The sequence below is a fragment of the Mustela nigripes genome, chromosome 2, assembly GCF_022355385.1.
Source record: "Mustela nigripes isolate SB6536 chromosome 2, MUSNIG.SB6536, whole genome shotgun sequence".
In the NCBI taxonomy this organism is placed as follows: Eukaryota; Metazoa; Chordata; class Mammalia; order Carnivora; family Mustelidae; genus Mustela; species Mustela nigripes.
This window is the reverse complement of record NC_081558.1, coordinates 21,261,744-21,280,415: the sequence shown is the minus strand read 5'-3', so window position 1 is coordinate 21,280,415 and position 18,672 is coordinate 21,261,744.

Sequence of the window (18,672 nt, the reverse complement as noted above, 5' to 3'; positions counted from 1 at the left end):
ATCAATTTAATGTCAGATGTTCCCTCCACTCCTGGCCATCATTATTTCCTTTTGGCGGTAAGTGAAATAAATGAAGCATTCATTTAGCAAATCAAGCAATTTGTCAGGTATGAAGTGGCTCTCTGCGAACAGAGAGTGACAGCCGAAACGTGCTGTGTCGTCACCGTGGGCGGCAATTGTGTTCCGACCTTCTGCTCCTCCTCTGTGGCCATTGTGTACACACACACACACCCCACCCCACCCCCACACCCTTCCCAGAGAAGAGTCACCTAACTCTAGGTATTCTGAGGGCTGGGTTTAAGAAGTTGTGGGGGAGGGGGCGCCTGGGTGGCTCAGCAGGTTAAAGCCTCGGCGTTTGACTGAGGTCATGATCCTGGGGTCCTGGGTCAGAGCCCCACCTCGGGCTCTCTGCTCAGCAGGGAGATTGCTTCCTCCTCTCTCTCTGCCTGCCTCTCTGCCTACTTGTGATCTCTCTCTCTCTCTCTCTGTCAAATAGATAGATAAAATCTTAAAAAAAAAAAAAAAAAAAAAAAAGAAGGGGGAGAAGGAAACACCACCGGTAAAGGGTGCCTCTTTGACACCTAGACTGTTTTAGCGGAAGGCAATCGAGACCTAGCCGACTCAGAAAGAGCTCCTCACCTCTCCCTCAGCTGCCTACGGAATTCAGAGAGGGGGCCTGTAACAGGAAGGGAGCTGTTACCAGAGATAACTGTTTACATCAGAAAGTCTTAACCTGCAGGGCCTGGCAAACATTTGTTTACCAACCGTTTGTGAATTGTCTTCCTGCGCCTTGAAGCCCCGGCCCCCTACCCTTTTCTCCTTGCTCGGATAATAAAGAAACCTCAAAGGCGGGAGCGCCGGGCTGGCTCTGTGGGAAGCGTTCCACTCCTGTTCTGACGATTGTTGAGTTTGAGCCCCACGTTGGGTGCAGAGATTAAGTGAATAAATAAAATAGTAATTTTATTTTAATAAAATAAAAAATAAATTAAGTGAATAAATAAAAACTAAAAACAACAACAACAAAAACCCAAAACCCTCCGTTGCCTGACTGCCGAGGGGCCAAGGGCATATTGTCCAAAATAGGCTAGTTGGATATATTGCTTATTTTAAATAAAAGTTATTGCAGAGAAACCTATAGCAGGTCTGTCCCCCTGAAAGCAGGAAATAAATCTCCCTGGTAAAAGGCGCCCTCCCTGTACTAGGAGCTAAAGAGACATCCTTATCACCAGAGATGGGAAATTTAGAGCCCAGAAGGCTATATAAACAGCTCTTGTTACTTTTCACTAATTTATGACCCCACCCCAAATTCTGTTTAGAATTCCTTACTAATTGAAGCTCCCAAAGTGAAGTTTTCTTTGGTCTGTCAATTCCTCACAGATTTATTCTCTTTGTGTAAAGAGCATAAACACTGCTCACCTTTGTTATTTCTTAAGGTCTCAGTTCCATAATGGGGCCTCCAGGCACATGTGATGAAACTTTGGTTTTTTTCCTCCTGTTAATCTGTCTCATGTCAATTTAATTCTTAGTCCAGCTGGAGGAGTTTGGGAGTAGAGAAGACTTTTTTCATCCCTCCTGTTGGCGTAGTTGGCAGGGTACTTGAACTCGCCGGACATCACTCACTCCAGATCCAGCAGCAGCTCAGAGATGCCGGACATCTGATGTACAACTGGCCAAAGGTAAGATTTCTTACCTTGTCAGCTCCCTGGAGTCTCTGTGGAGTCCGATGGACCCAGAGTGGGGAGAATCTTTTTCTTTCTTTTTCCCCTTTCTCTAAATACCAATTAGCAGAAGATTTTGTAGAAGAAAAACCTTGGCTTAGCAACTCTTTGTAAAAAAATTGTTAGAGTAGCCTTTGGTTATTGGTCCATTTCCTCCCAGAGATCATCTTTGTTTTCTTTCTCTGTGTCTTTTGTGTTGTTTGTCATTAAAAGGAATTCCCATAGGGCAGAACACAGACAGAGGCGCAGTACGCTTGCAGTTCCAGTTGGCCTCAGAGAAGGGGATCTATTGGGACAAACTTTGTTGTGGATCCTCTATGTAAAGACAGGATGAGGTTTTTTCTTTTGTTTTGGTCTGTGTCCTAAGAGCTTGGCTTTGTGACCAGAACGTTCTCTCTGGTCTCTGCCTGAGGGAGGGTATACTTACCAGAGTGCACCTTGGTGCCCAGTGCAGGAGATGCAGTTACAAGTCACCCTCTCGTCAGCCCATGACAGCCTGCAGGGGAATTTGTCATAAAAGGTCCCAGAGCATAAGGAGCCTTTGTTGTCTAACCTTTGTTGCTTGTCAGTGCTGGAAAAATTCTATTCCAGTAGCACATGCCCAGTGACATAGTTTAGTGGGTCTACGACTAAAGGCATCTTACAATTTCAAGGGAGACCGGAGACATCCTTACCTCCTGTGCAATGAAAGTCTTTGTTCTTACACTAATTTTGGGAGTGAACTTCTGGATCATGGAGACTGCATCATCCATGCCCTCTCCAGATGCCTCTTGCATCTTTGGTTAAGCCATTGAAAGGCTTATTGGGGGCGCTTGGGTAGCTCCGTAGTTAAGTGTCTGCCTTCTGCTCAGGTCATGATCCCAGGGTCCTGGGATTGAGCCACAGGCAACAGGCTTCCTGCGCAGTGGGGAGCCTGCTTCTCCCTTTCCCACTCCCTCCGCTTGTGTTCCCTCTCTCGCTGTGTCTCTGTCTGTCAAATAAATAAAATATTTTTAAAAAATAAATAAAATAAAAAGGCTTCTTGGTTTGAGTCACTATTAATGGATCCTATTCATCAATGGTGAGACGATAAATCATTAAATTGTCTATATTTGAAGGAAAACAAAAACAAAAACCCTTTAAAAAGAGAACTCTCAAGGTGCCTGGGTGGCTTAGTCAGTTAAGCTTCCAACTCTTGATCTCAGCTCAGATCTTGATCTCAGGGTCATGAGTTCAAGCCCTGTGTTGAAAAAAAAGAACTCCTCTCTTTAAAAAAAAAAAAAAAAAAAAAAAAAAGAAGAAGAAGAAGTCAGAAGACTCATTAAAAAAAAAAAAAAAAGGGCGGGGCGGGGGTTGGTAAGCCACTGTGCTCAGAGTGGCTCAGTTGGATCAGGTCTTGATCCTGGGCACCTTGCTCAGCAGGAGTCTGCCTCTCTCTCTGTTCATGCTCTCTGTTTCACTTGCTCAGTCTCTCCAATAAATAAATAAAATCTTAGAGGAAAAAAAGAAGAAATCTCAATTGTCTTGTTAGAATAATGGCTAGCCTTAGGATTCCCTTGACAAAAAGAAAGACTTGGGGCACCTCAGTGGCTCAGTCGGTTAAGTGCCTGTAGCTCGGGTCATGATCCCAGGGTCCTGGGATTGAGCCTCACATCAGGCTCCCTGCTCAGCAGGGGAGTCTGCTTCCCTCCCCTCCCCTCTCATGCTCTCTCACTCACCCTCTTTCAAATAAATAAAATCTTTTTTAAAAAATTAGACTTAAGACAAATAAATGACTACAACTAAGGTAAATTTCCTTTCTTAAAATCCAGTCCCTCTTACCGATTTTAATTTAACTTCTCTTTCCCTAAAAGACTTGCAGAGAGCATTCCAGCCTAATCTCTAGGTTCAAAACATACAGGCTAATCTTGTAAATGCTGCAAGCCAGAAAGTGAATTTAGCAGGAGCACCGGGGACAGGCAGTAGGGCTCACTTTGCTGTAATCAAGTCCGCCAGCTTCAGGCATTTCTATGCAATAACCTTCACAGATGTATTGAACACCACCTCTCATTTCAAAGAACTCATATCCCTTGACGAGCAGCAGACCTTTTAAATTATAAAGACCTTTTCCCTCCACTCTCAAAAGATCCTACCAAATTTAGAGAGGATTTAGAAAGACCAATTGCTCTTCACAACCCCACTCACAGAGACCTTGACTAGCTGCTAAGGGGAGTTCTTCTGGCCCAAGATTATACTATGGTCATTACACAGGTCACTCTGCCGCCTTGAAGAAAAGCCCCTTGCCCTTCACAGAAGAAACAGGTGACCAAAATTTCTCCTAGACCCTCTTACAAATGATCTGCAAAAGGGCAATATTCAGAGACGAATAAAAGCCTAGGTTAGGGCACCTGGGTGGCTCAGTGGGTTAAGCATCTGCCTTTAGCTGGGGTCATGGTCTCAGGATCCTGGGATCGAGCCCCGCATCGGGCTCTCTGTTCAGCGGGGAGCCTGCTTCCCCCTCCCCCTCTGTCTGCCTCTCTGCCTACTTGTGACTTCTCTCTGTGTCAAAAAAAAAAAAAAAAAAAAAGCCTAGGTTAAACTGTTGTACTCAGTACTCAGAAAGAAGGCTTTTGTTAAAATGCTTTAAGCAGACTGTACAAAGGCATAGATTTTTTTATTCTCATGTTAGATTTTTAAATCTCCATGATATAAAGAAACAAACTTAGTTACATGTTGGACCAATCCCTTGATATTCAGGCTGTGATCCAGTTGTTCTTTCGGGAATTAAAAATGTCTTTGTCGTACCAATATCTATAAAAACAGATATTCAGTCATAGAAGCAAGTCACAGCCAACCTTGCTTTACAAACCTCACCTATTTCTCTAAATATGTTTATGGATATTATACTTTTTTAAAAGTAGTCTCCTTGCCCAGTATAGGGTTTGAACCCACCCTGAGATCAAGAGTCACATGCTCTACCAACTGAGACAGCCATGTTTATGGATATTACAAAAGATCAAGATACTGGAACAAAATTGTCCTATACGTAGAAAACACCATTTACATTCTTTCTCTGCCCCTTAAAGTTATAAATCTTATATCTTTGAAATGGCATAGCCTACAACTGCCTGAGAAGAAAGGGGAAGAAATTGGGGACGGGGGTAGGCCTTTTAAAATACAACTTGCTAAAAGGCTCAATAAGACGACACCTCTGATAACAGGCAGATATGCTCCAATGTGAGATATTTGTCCACTTCCGGATGGTCTTGCTAAAATTAATTTGTAAAAGAGCTCTATTTAGCTGGTTTGAAGGCAAGTGCTTGTAAAGATTGGGAATTCTAAAATTCAGAAATCTAGAAACTGAACCAAATGTTTTTCAAGTTTATATAATCTGGAACATATTTGGTACCAAAGCTAATTTAAAGTTGGTTTAATCAAGGTAGACATGTCTTTAAAGTTATCAGCTGAAAAATAAAACTCTTTCTTCTTGGGGCACCTGGGTGGCTCAGTGGGTTAAAGCCTCTGCCTTCAGCTCAGGTCATGAACTCAGAGTCCTGGGATCGAGCCCCACATCGGGGGGTCTCTGCTCAGCAGGAAGCCTGCTTCTCCCTCTCTCTCTCTCTGCCTACTTGTGATCTGTCAAATAATTAAATAAAATCTTAAAAAAAAACAAAACCCTCTTTTTTCTTTTAAGATTTTATTTATCTGTTTGTCAGAGAGTGCCAGCACAAGCACGGGGAGTGGCAGGCAGAGGGAAAAACAGGCTCCCCACTGAGCAGGGACCCTGATGTAAGACTTGATCCCAGCACCCTGGCCTGAGCTGAAGGCAGACATTTCACCAACTGAGCCACCCAAGCGTCCTGAAAATTGAAACTCTTATTCTGCCTATGTTTACTTAAAGTCAGGTAAGCTGATGTTATCTCTGTTACAAATTTTTTAAAATAATAGTGGTAGTTTGAAAGAATGACTAACTTTGAAGTCTCAAAGTCTTTTTTTTTTTTTTTTTAATTTTCTTATTTATTTCTTTGACAGACAGAGATCACTACTAGGCAGAAAGGCAGACAGAGAAGAGGAAGCAGGCTTCCTGCCAAGCAGAGAGCCCGATGCGGGGCTTGATCCCAGGACCCTAAGATCATGACCCAAGCCGAAGGCAGAGGCTTAACCCATTGAGCCACCCAGGTGCCCCTGAAGTCTCAACGTTTTTATAGGTAGTCTAAGCATAATTGTCAAGAACAAGTAAATTAAATGGATGTAAAGAAGATAAAAAAGTTTTAGGTAAACTTTTAAAATAGTTTCTCCAAATCTTTTTGGAACCTGAAACTTTAAAGGTTTGCTAAGTTAAATAATTCATTTATTATCTAATAATTCATTTGATTAATTAATTTAAATCATTTAATTGTAAATTAAATTAAGTTTAATATCTCATTGCCAAACAAGATAAAATTATAAACATTGAGTATTGGACAAAGGTTTATCGACTATTGTTTTATTACAAAGAAACTAAAGATAAATTTGGATCTGTTGGGAAACAGGTTTTGAGCTCTAATGAAAGATTACACCATAAACAAACACATGTTTCTAAATTATGAAATGTATTTTTTAAAAGATTTTATTTATCTATTTTACTTGAGAAAGAGGGAGCATGCAAGCGGTGGGGGAAGGTGCAGAGGGAATGGGAGAGAAACTCAAGCAGGCGCCTGGCTAAGTACAGAGCCCCATGTGAGAATCAGTCTCAGGACTCCGAGCTCATGACCGGAGCTGAAACCAAAAATTGGATGCTCAACTGACTGAGCCACCCAAGTGTCCCAGAATTATGAAATGTAGTCATAATTTTATCAATCTAAAGAGTTCTAGTTTAACAGTTCACAATTGCTTACTTCTGAACTTTTCACTAGAAATTGAGGTTTCTAAGAGTTAGGCATTCTAATAAATGTAATTAAGATGACTCAAAATAATAACGGAAAACAACTCTATACACAAGGAAAATAAGATATGTGCTTTTGGTAAGAAAAATATGTGAATAATGGGAACACATTTTCATTGAGGGAAAAGAAAATAATTTTGTCCTAAAGTGAGGCTGGTTATATAAAGAAGAAAAACTTAGGACAAAATCTGAAAGTAAAAAGAAAATTATATGATCATCTGGGTGGCTCAGTCAGTTAAGCGTCTGCCTTCGGGTAAGGTCATGATCTCAGGGATCTCATGATTCCCTGGAAATCAAGTCCCACATTGGGATCCTTGCTCAGCAGGGGTCTGCTTCTCCCTTTCCCTCTGTGCTTACTCTCTCTCTCAAGTAAATAATTAAAATCTTTAAAAAGAAAAAAGAGGGGCACCTGGGTGGTTCAGTCGGTTAAGTGTCTGCCCTCAGCTCAGGTCATGATCCCAGGGTCCTAGGATCGAGCCCCACTGAGTCCCTGCTCAGCAAGGAGTCTGCTTCTCCCTCTCCCTCTGCTCCTCCCCCGACTCGTGCTCTCTTTCTCTCTCTCAATTAAATAAATAAAATACTTTAAAAAAGAAAAAGAAAGTTGTAAAATATTTATGAAAAAATAAAAGAATCTTTGGAAAGAAACTTCTGTGGTCAGTAATGGCCACTTAGAATAAATGTATTTATTATTTTTTTAAAAGATTTTATTTATTTATTTGACACAGAGAGAGAGAGATCACAAGTAGGCAGAGAGGCAGGCAGAGATAGAGGAGGAAGCAGGCTCCCCGCCGAGCAGAGCCCGATGTGGGGCTTGATCCTGGGACCCTGGGATCATTACCTGAGCTGAAGGCAGAGGCTTTAACCCACTGAGCCACCCAGGCTAAAAAACCCAAAGTGAGGGTTTTAAAAAATATATATTTTATTTATTTATTTAACAGAGAAAGACACAGTGAGAGAAGGAACACAAGCAGGGGGAGTGGGAGAGGGAGAAGCAGGCTCCCCACACACAGAGCAGGGAGCCCAATGCTGGGCTCCATCCCAGGACCCTGGGATCATGACCTGAGCCCAAGGCAGACGCTTAATGACTGAGCCATCCAGGCACCCCTAAAAATAAAATGAGTTTTTTTTTTTTATATTTATATTTACCCTGAGATTAAGCCCTGAATCATCTTAGTATTAAAAGAGCTAAGTTTAGGACACCTGCGTGGCTCAGTGGGTTAAGCCTCCACCTTTGGCTTGGGTCATGATCTCCGGCTCTCTGCTCTGTGGGGAGCCTGCTTCCTCCTCTCTCTGCCTGCCTCTCTGCCTGCTTGTGATCTCTGTCAAATAAAGAAATAAAAATCTTTTTAAAAATAAATAAATAAAAGAGCTAAGTTTGGGGCACCTGGGTGGCTCAGTCGGTTAAGTGTCTGCCTTCACTTGGGTCATGACCCTCGGATCCTGGGATTGAGCCCCACATCAAGTTCTCTGCTCAGTGGGGTCCTACTTCTCCCTCTCCCTGCCGCTCCCCCTGTTTGTACTCCCTCCCTCCTCTCTGTCTTTAAAAAAAAAGAGCTAAGTTTTATTCGTAACAATGCAACCTTCTGTATTTGCCTTTAAAATTTTCTATTGTCACTTTGGTTAAATAGATATTGTTTCATAATGATCTCTGATCCAGGTTAGCCAAATATTCAAACCTTATGGTATTTTTTTGACAAACTTCCCAAAATCAAATTCTAAAATTAAGTCTTTTGACCATAATCTAATTCCAGAGAGCTCCCGGAGCATTTAAAAGATTTTGTGAGAGATTAAACTAATTAGGTTTATTTCATATGTGAATTACCTGGGAAGCATTGTCAAGTTAGTGTTCCTAAAATTTTATGAAACTCCTAGAAATTCGATATGTGGTATGTTATTAAGTGCTGTATGTCAGAGACATGACTGAATTTCCTTGTCGATCGCATTGTAATGAACTTTAATCAGATCTTTAACCATGGCCATTTTTTTTTTTTTTTTTTTTTTAAAGATTTTATTTATTTATTTGACAGAGAGAAATCACAAGTAGGCAGAGAGGCAGGCAGAGAGAGAGAGAGAGAGGGAAGCAGGCTCCCTGCCGAGCAGAGAGCCCGATGCGGGACTCGATCCCAGGACCCTGAGATCATGACCTGAGCCGAAGGCAGCGGCTTAACCCACTGAGCCACCCAGGCGCCCAACCATGGCCATTTTTAACTCTTTTATCATTTAAAGAGTTACGTTTTACTCAGACGCTTTTACTAAAGGTTCCTACAAATGTGTTTGATCTTCAGAGAGATTCATGGAAAAGACTTTTTAACAAATATAGGTTTCTGATAACCCTTAGATCATAAAACTGAACTGGGTAAGAATTTCCAGAACTGGAAAGAAGTGGATTCAAGCTGAACAAGAATTAATAACATGGGATTAAAGAGACTGAGGAGGATGATTGTATTTTTATGAAATTTTGTTCAAAACTTTGCTTTTATTTTTTTAAGGTTTTATTTATTTATTTGACAGAGACACAGCGAGAGAGGGAACACAAGCAGAGGAGTGGGAAAGGGAGAAGGAGGTTTCCCACAGAGCAAGGAGCCCAGGGCATGGCCTGATCCCAGGATCCTGGGATCATGACCTGAGCCAAAGGTGGCTGTTTAATGGCTGAGCCATCCAGGCTCCCCAAAGCTTTGGTGACTTAAAAAAGTGTATGTATTTATTTGAGAGTGTGCATGTGCAAGAGCAGGAGGTGGAGCGGAGGTGGCACTAGGTAGGGGCTGAGGGAGACAGAGAGAGAGAATCCCAAGCAGACTCCAAGCTCAGTGCAGAGCCCCACATGGGACCTGATCCCATGACTCTGAGATCACCACCTGAGCACAAACCAAGAGCTGAATGCCCAACCGACCGAGCCACCCAAGTGCCCCACATTCCTGATTTTTTTTAATGTTTTATTTTTCCAGGTTTAAGGGAAATTTCTTTTCACTACCTGATTACAGCAATTGATAAAAGAGACCTTTGTGACCAAATGGAAACATTTTATTTTCTCCCTACCCGATCCCTCCAGAATTCAGAACGCTCAGTAAGAATTCTTATATTTTCATGGCAATGTGTTTATTTGCCTAAGTTCAATGAGAAACTGTTCTCCTTGTAATGGGACACAATTGGAAGCATCAATTATATTATTAAGGCTTTGGAATGTCTATTTGAGAGACATGCATAGACTCAGATATGACCAGATAGCTTTAAGGAACTGAGGTTGAATATATGGAGCCAAAAAAGGCCCTTAGATAAACAGCCCAGTACATTACTTCTGGGGTTCCTAGCAGCCTTTACCAGGTACATAAAAATGGTCACTTCCTGGCAGGTGCAGAACTCAGGATATTTTGGGGACCAAAAGAGAGGAATTAACTCAGATCTGTAAGTATTGCAGGTAAAGTCTGATGGCAAGTATTTGGCTTGACTTCTGGCCTCAAGACGTTAAAAGTTCAACCTAGAGGGGCACCTGGCTGGTTGTTGGTAGAGCATTTGACTCTTGATCTCTTAGGGTTGAGACATCAAGCCCCATGTTGGGCATAAAGCTTACTTAAAAATAATAAAGTTGAAAGATGCATTAAAAAAAAAGTTCAACTTGGGTGCCTGGGTGGCTCAGTGGTTAAGCCGCTGCCTTTGGCTCAGGTCATGATCTCAGGGTCCTGGGATCGAGTCCCGCATCAGGCTCTCTGCTCAGCAGGGAGCCTGCTTCCTCCTCTCTCTCTCTGCCTGCCTCTCTGCCTACTTGTGATTTCTCTCTGTCAAATAAATAAATAAAATCTTTAAAAAAAAAAAAAAAAAAAGTTCAACTTATAAAATTCCTTATTAGAAATTTCCAAGGGTACCTGGGTGGCTCAGTTGGTTAAGTGTCTGCCTTCAGCTCAGGTCATGATCCTGAGCATTAGCGGGGAGTCTGCTACTCCTTCTCTCTCTCTCTCCCTCTCAAATAAATAAAATCTTAAAAAAAAAAATTCCAGCAAAGCAAGTTTAAAAGCCTGTATGACCAAATCACTATTCTTGCTGCACTTACAAAGAATCAGGCCAAGTTTTTTTTTTTTTTTAATGATTTTATTTATTTGTTTGAGAGAGAGACAGATAGTGACAGAGATAGTGAGAGAGAGAGCACAAGCAGGGAGAAAAGGGAGAAGCAGGCTCCCTGCTCTCAATCCCGGGATTCTGGGATTATGGCCTGAGCCGAAGGCAGACGCTGAACGCCTCAACCATCCAGGTGCCCCAAGGCCAAGTGTTTTGAAACTAGACTTATTTTGCAAACAAATTGCAAAATAAGTCTAATTTGATGACAGTCTTTGGTTAAAAAAAAAAAAAAGGTGATTTCAGAGAGCAAAATTATGTTCCCATAATACACCTGTGTAAATATTAGATTCTAATACAGCTTATTATAAACTGGACTAGATCCTGACTTCTAGGTTCTTCGAACTTCTGGCTACAACTCTCCAAACTGTTTTTTTTTCTCCCATCCTTTTGACTTGGAAATATTTGATAACACTGCCCATTTTCCCGAAGCCCTGAAAAACAAATACGAACAACTTTATATAAACTTCAGAGAAATCAGCACAACAGCTCGAATATAGACAATCTTTACGCCTATTGCTCTGTGGGCCACTTAAAGATTTCCAGAGATATTGGAACTACTGACCAGGAAAATCTGTCAGACTGTCACTTTTTGTTCTCTATCTGTAGATGCTTTAAGCCTGACATCTAGAACTCTTGACTGGCTGGCCTAAAAATTCAAAACCTGGCTTACAGTTTGATCTAATCATTAATCATTACTTTTCTTTTGTTTCTATAGGAATGCCTCTTATTTAATACCTTATCTGAATCCTAGGCCTAATTTTAAGAACACACCTGCATCATTGCCCCAAGAAATGAATTCAGCTGAACTAACCTATTGTCAAGACTAAGAGACTGATTCAATCGGATGGAAGTCTAGCAGCTCAGCTCTGAATGTGTGAAATTTCCAGGGAAGTTTCAAAGGAGGAAACTCTAGGGGCCCAGGGAGGCTGCCCCAAAATATGCCACTTGGACATACTGCTTATTTTATATAAAAAAGTTACTGAAGAGACAACATATGTAGGAAGGACTCAGAGCTTCCTCTGTCCTCCCGGAAAGCAGGAAATAAATCTCCCCGGTGAAAGGTGCCCTCCCTGTACTAGGAGCTAAAGAGACATCCTTATCACCAGAGATGGGAAATTTAGAGCCCAGAAGGCTATATAAACAACACTTACTTTTTACTAACTTATGACCCCAGCCCAAATGCTGCTTAAAATTCCCTATTAACTGAAGCTCCCAAAGTGAAGTTTTCTTTGGTCTGTCAATTCCTCACAGATTTATTCTCTTTGTGTGAAGTATAAAAACAGCCTGCCCTGATCATTTCCTCGTCTCATTTTCATAACAGGGCTTCTTTGCACATGTAATACAACTTTGTTTTTTGTTTTTTTTTTTCCTGTTAATCTGTCTCATGTCAACTTGATTCTTAGTCCAGCTGGAGGAGTTTGGGAGTAGAGAATTTTTCCTTCCCTTAATGCCTTGGACTCTGTCTTTGTGGGGTTCCCAAACCTACATACGTAGTTAAATTTGTTTTTCTCCTGTTGACCTGTCATATTTCAAAGATTTTATTTATTCACTTATTTGAGAGACAGAGAGAGTACAAGCTTGGGTGCCGTCGAGGGGAGGGGCAGGGGCAGAAGCAGAGGGGAAGGGAGAGGGAAAGGATCCCAAGCAGACTCCACACTGAGCGGGGCTCAGTCTCACAACCCTGAGATCATGATCTGAGCCAACAGCAAGCTTAAATGACTGAGCCACCCAGGCGCCCTTGTCTTATTTCAATTTAATTATTAGACCAGCCAGCAAATCTAGAAGGAAAGAAGGGAAAACTTTTCCTCCAAAACCATCTTAATCAAGCTCCAGGGAAGCCTGGAGAAGTGGGTATTTTTTTTTTTTAAGTATTTTATTTATTTATTTGAGAGAGAGAGAGAGAGGGATCACAAGTAGGCAGAGAGGCAAGCAGGAAGCAGGCTACCTGTTGAGCAGAGAGCCTGATGCAGGGCTCCATCCCAGGACCCTGATATCATGACCTGAGCTGAAGGCAGAGACTTTAATCCACTGAGCCACCCAGGTGCCCCAGGAATACCCCACTGGGCATTCTTTTTTTTTTTTTTTTTAAGATTTTATTTATTTATTTGACAGAGAGAGATCACAAGTAGGCAGAGAGGCAGGCAGAGAGAGAGAGAGGAGGAAGCAGACTCCCTGCTGAGCAGAGAGCCCGATGTAGGACTCGATCCCAGGACCCTGAGATCATGACCTGAGATCATGACCCACTGAGCCACCCAGGCACCCCCCACTGGGCATTCTATCTCAGAAATTTATCTCAAAGAATTGGAATTCATAAGGAGCCCTCAGTTTTAGAAGCTATATTGTTTAGGAGACGTTCCACTTTAAGTTGTGTAGCATGAAATTTAAAAATGTAATAAATGGGCCAATCCTAACCCAATTGTGGCACTAATTTCACAATATGTAAGTGTATTCAATAATCATCACCTTGTACCTCTTACGTAAGAGGTCTTACGTCAATGATGATACCTCAATACAGTTGGGGGAAAAGCCTTTCCACATAGCTTAAAATATAAGGAATAATTGTTATTTCACATAACAGGTGATCTCAAGGTAGGATGGCTGTAGGGTTGGTGTGCAAGTCACTAAGACGGGAGATCAGTGTTCTGGAGCTGCCCTAACAGTCACACAAAGTGGGTGGCTTAAAATAATAGGACTTTTTTGTCTCCGTTCTGGAGGCCAGTAGTCCCAAGTCCAAAATTAACTTGTTAGCAGAGTCATGTTCCCTCTGAAATCCACAGGAGAGACTTGCATCTCTACCTCCAATGTCACCTTGCTGTCTTCCGTCTCTTTTTATAAGGACACTGGTCATATAGGATTTAGGGCCCACCCGACTCCAGTATAAGCTCATCTTTACTAATTACATCTACTACAAATCTATTTCCAAATCTGGTCACATTCTGGGGGGTGAAGACTTCAATATACCTTTTGGGGGGACACAGTTCAATCTGTAACAGACCTTTCCCAACTTTCTGCTCTGCCATTCTCATCCTCCTGGCTTGCCTCTAGGCTGCCTTCCTCATGGTCCAATGTGGCTACAGCAGCCCCAGATATCACCTCCAGCACAGCAGGGAGCACCAGATAGAGAATGATCATCTCCTTCTTTTATCTCTTTTAGAAGCAAAGAAACCTTCCAAGGCCTGGTCCCCAGGACACTTCCATTCATTTCTGAATGGCAATAATATCATCACACCTGTAAGCCTAATCCCATCACTGGGAAGGGAAACAAGACCACTCAACATGATCAGCTTAGATCAGAGGAGACGTCTCCTAAAATTCGAAAAAGTCTCAGGATCACCTGGAGGGCTGGTGGACAGCTGGGCTTACCTGCGGAGCTTCTGGTTCTGTAGGTCTGCTGTGAGTTCTAAGGATTTGACTTTTTTTTTTTTTTTTTTCTTAAAGGAAGGCTTTGCCTTTTTTTTTTTTTTTTAAGATTTTATTTATTTATTTGACAGACAGAGATTACAAGTAGACACAGAGAGAGAGGGAGGGGGAAGCAGGCTCACTGCTGAGCAGAGAGCCCAATGCGGGGCTCAATCCCAGGACCCTGAGATCATGACCTGAGCCGTAGGCAGAGGCTTTAACCCACTGAGCCACCCAGGCACCCCAGGATTTGGCTTTTTGACAAGTTCTCAAGCAAGGCTGCTGCTGCTGGTCCGGAGACCACACTTTGAGAACGAGTGGTTTAAACTTAGCAGGATTTATCTCAGAGAACTGGGGTCAACTCTTGGAAAATGCATTGCTATCCAGAGGGAGGGAGGAATACCTGGGGGAAAAAAAAAAGAATTAGGATTTCATCAGAAAAGAGCCAAGGGAGGAAACTGTTTGGTAGGCAACCAGTAGTGTCTACCATACAGTGGCCAAAGAGCAGCTAGGCAGCTAGGAAAAGACAAGGAGTGTGTCCAGGCAGGTGAGAAGAGAGTCAGAGCAGAATGGTCAAGGGGCCATAGAGAAGAGATTGGGGAGTGGTCAACCCCATTAATGTCACAGACAGGAAAAGGAGTGTAAGCATTGAAAAGTGATTAGTGGATTGGACCACTAGAAGATCGGTTTATATTAGCAAGAGCAGTTTTATTTTGAAGACAACACATAGGAATGATCATACAAAATACAGAAAATAACTCCCTTATGCTACTGGTGGGAATACAAAGTGGTGCAGCCACTCTGGAAAACAGTATGGAAGCTCTTTAAAAAGTTAAAAATAGATCTACCCTATGTTCCAGCACTTGTACTACTAGGAACTTCCTCAAAGGATACAAAAGTACTAATTCAAAAGGGTACATGTGCCTCCATGTTTGCAGCAGCGTTATCTACAATAGTGAAAATATGAAATAGTCCAGGTGGCCATCAACTGATGAATGAGTAAGGAAGAGGTGGTATGTATATATAGACAATAAAAATGGAATATTACTCAGCCATGAAAAGAATGAAATCTTGGCTTTTGGCAAGGACATAGATGAAACTAGAGAGTATATCACGTGACATGTCAGTCAGAGCAAGACAAATGCTACATGATTTCACTCATAGGTGGAATTTAAGAAACAAAACAAATGATCCTAAGGGGAAGAGAGGCAGACCAAGAAACAGACTCTTAACTACAGAGAACAAACTGATGGTTACCAGAGGGGAGGTGGGTGGGTGGGGGGTAAATAGGTGATGGGGATTAAGAAGGGCACTTGGGATGACCACCAGCTATTGTAATGAAGTGGTGAATCACTATATTGTATACCCGAAACTAGTATTACAATGTGTGTTAACTAGAATGTGAACCAAAACTTTTAAAAAGTAAAATAAAATACTGTGAGTTCAAACAAAAGGTTAACTTTTAAATCCCAATAAAATTTTCTAGCTAGGGGGCTCCTGGGTGGCTCAGAGGGTTAAAGCCTCTGCCTTCGGCTCAGGTCAGGATCCCAGGGTCCTGGGATCGAGCCCCGCATCGGGCTCTCTCCTTGGCGGGGAGCCTGCTTCCTCCTCTCTCTCTCTCTGCCTGCCTCTCTGCCTACTTGTGATCTCTCTCTGTCGAAAAAATAAATAAAATCTTCAAAAATTTTTTTTTCCTAGCTGGAATTATTATTAAGGTTCATTTTAGATTCATCATGATTATTTCACAAATTCAGCTTAATTGTTTAAAGTACATAAATCCTCTCTCTTGGTCAAAACTTTTTTTTTTTTTTTAAGATTTATTTAATTGAGAGAGAGACAGTGAAAGAGAGCATGAGAGGGGAGAAGGTCAGAGGGAGAAGCAGACTTCCCATGGAGCTAGGACCCTGAAATAGGACTTGATCCAGACACTCCAGGATCATGACCTGAGCCTGAAGGCAGTTGCTTAACCAACTTAACCACCCAGGCACCCTTGGTCAAAACTTCTGGTGGTCTTTTCCTCTTTCCTTAAAAGCCAAACCAATCAAACTTTTGTTATAATCAACCTGAAACAAGCAGTTTACCTTTGTCTTTGTTTGCATGACATGACACTATTTTCCGGTGAATTGAACTTGATATTACACATTTCTCTTTGGCATTTTTGCTTGTTCTCCCCTTCCCCCTTTTTTGTTTGCCTTGTTTTCTTTTTACTTTACTTCTACTTGGAATGTACTTCTCCGTGAGCCTCTTTTGAAATGAATTTTGAAGTCAATTGGGCAACATTAATTCAATTATTAAAGCAGCAGACATTTCCTTTTTCAGTTACTTTTGTCACACAGTGGTGGCTGGTATCTCAATTTCCAGACAGAATTAGATACACCCATGTGAGCATTACTGGTCCCTTGTATTTTGTTGCAGATTCAAAATAATGAGGCACAATTAGAAACATTCTTATTTATTTATTTATTTATTTGACAGGCAGAGATCACAAGGAGGCAGAGAGGCAGGCAGAGAGAGAGAGAGGAGGAAGCAGGCTCCCCGCTGAGCAGAGAGCCCGATGTGGGACTCGATCCCAGGACCCTGAGATCATGACCTGAGCCAAAGGCAGCGGCTCAACCCACTGAGCCACCCAGGTGCCCCAGTTAGAAACATTCTTATTTAATGGTGGTGTTACTGCTCTGAACACAATCTGGGCACATAATAATCCAAGTGGGCATTTCAGTTCCTTTGAAATGATTTTTCCATTGGGTGAATGCCTGACAAATTCCTCATTTTACACAGGCTCCCGTGGACCAGATGTTGGAGAAGACGGGGTATGCACAGGGGTTCAAAAGTCACGTAATTTCTCATTGAATCTGTGAGGACAGGGAGTATACGGGACATTTCTCTATCTTCCTCTTAAATTTGATATGAACCTACAATTGCTCTAAAAAAATTAAGTCTGGGGCACCTGGGTGGCTCAGTCTGTTAAGCATCCGACTCTTTTTTTTTTTTTTAATATTTTATTTATTTATCCAACAGACAGAGATCACAGGCAGAGAGGCAGGCAGAGAGAGAGGAAGGGAAGCTGGCTCCCTGCTGAGCAGAGAGCCCGATGCGGGCCTGGATCCCAGGACCCTGAGATCATGACCTGAGCAGAAGGCAGCGGGGCTTAACCCACTAAGCCACCCAGGCGCCCAAGCATCCAACTCTTGATTTCAGCTCAGGTCATGGTATCAGGGTGGTGAGGTCAAGCCCAACCCTGGGTGGAACCCACACTCAGCATGGAGTTGGCTTAAGATTCGCTCTCCCTCTCCCCTTGCCTTCTTCTCCCCTTGCCTTCCGCTGCTCTCAGTCCCTCTCTCCCTAAAATCAATCAACCAATCTTAAAAAAAGTTAAGTCTTAGAAGAAAGAGAGAAAATGGAAAAGAGATAAACGGGCCTATTGAATATCTGAAATCCTTTGGCTAAATTCACGTATTTAATTAAAAATATAAGTTGAGCCAGACCTTGGCTGGACCCTAGATAAAATGAGAGGCAAAAGTACTTTACAAACACATGATGGAATAGTATGTAGCCATTCACAATGGTTATGTAGTTCTGTACTTATTGATCTGGAAGATGTTCATAGCATTATATTAAAAGGGTAGGTGATAAATGAGCCCATTAAAAATTTATTTCAGGGGAAAGTCTGAAAAACTCTACATCAAAATGGTAAAATTTATGTCATGTATGTTTTACCCTAATAAAAACAAATATAACAGTCGTTACTTCCGGATGCTATGGTTTTTTAACTACTAATTTGTATTTTTCAAGTGGTTTTTTTTTTTTTTTTTTTTGGCAATGAGTGTGTATTTACTTATATGAAAACTAAGTAAATAAAGTGATTTTTTAAAAAAGGAAAATTTTAAAAAATTAGTCTGAGGCTCTTTAAGATGCACTTCTTACTGCAGCTTTCCCCTCTGCCCATCCCCCACTGGAGTTGGTCTTTCTGGGTCACCTTTTAAAGTCCAGCATTTAAGGCACTGTTGGACTGGAAGCTAGGAGAGCCCCAATCTAACAGGGCAGGGAGCTAGACAAGGAATGTGAAACAGGCTGAGCTATTTCAGGACACTCTTAAAATATGAAAAAATGACTTTTTCCATCCCCAAAATAATTTAGGGACTCAAGTCTTGGGAGGAAACGTCAGTCTTAACAGTGAAATCTGGGAAAGGTACAGGAAGTACAAAACTCAAAAGATACCCTACAGAGATTTCTTTCAGCCGACAACATTCAGTTGTTTCGTAAGAGGGATTTAAAAAAATGGTATTTCATTGGGTATATTCACTTCCCGAAAGTTCCAGGACATGGCACCAGATCTGTTCTTATTGCGATTTAACCATTCAAAGCCGACTCTAATAAAGAAGCATGAATTGCAGGGAAGTGAGAGCTTCAGGGCACAGAGGACTTTTCTTCCATTGCTTTGCAGTTTGGAAAGTTGCCATCCATTCGGGTTTCACTCAAACAGCCTTTTGCGAGATCCCAGAACAAATTGTAGCCACAAGTTCTGCTCTTTGTCAGGAGGCAACTGCAGCCCAGACATAGCCA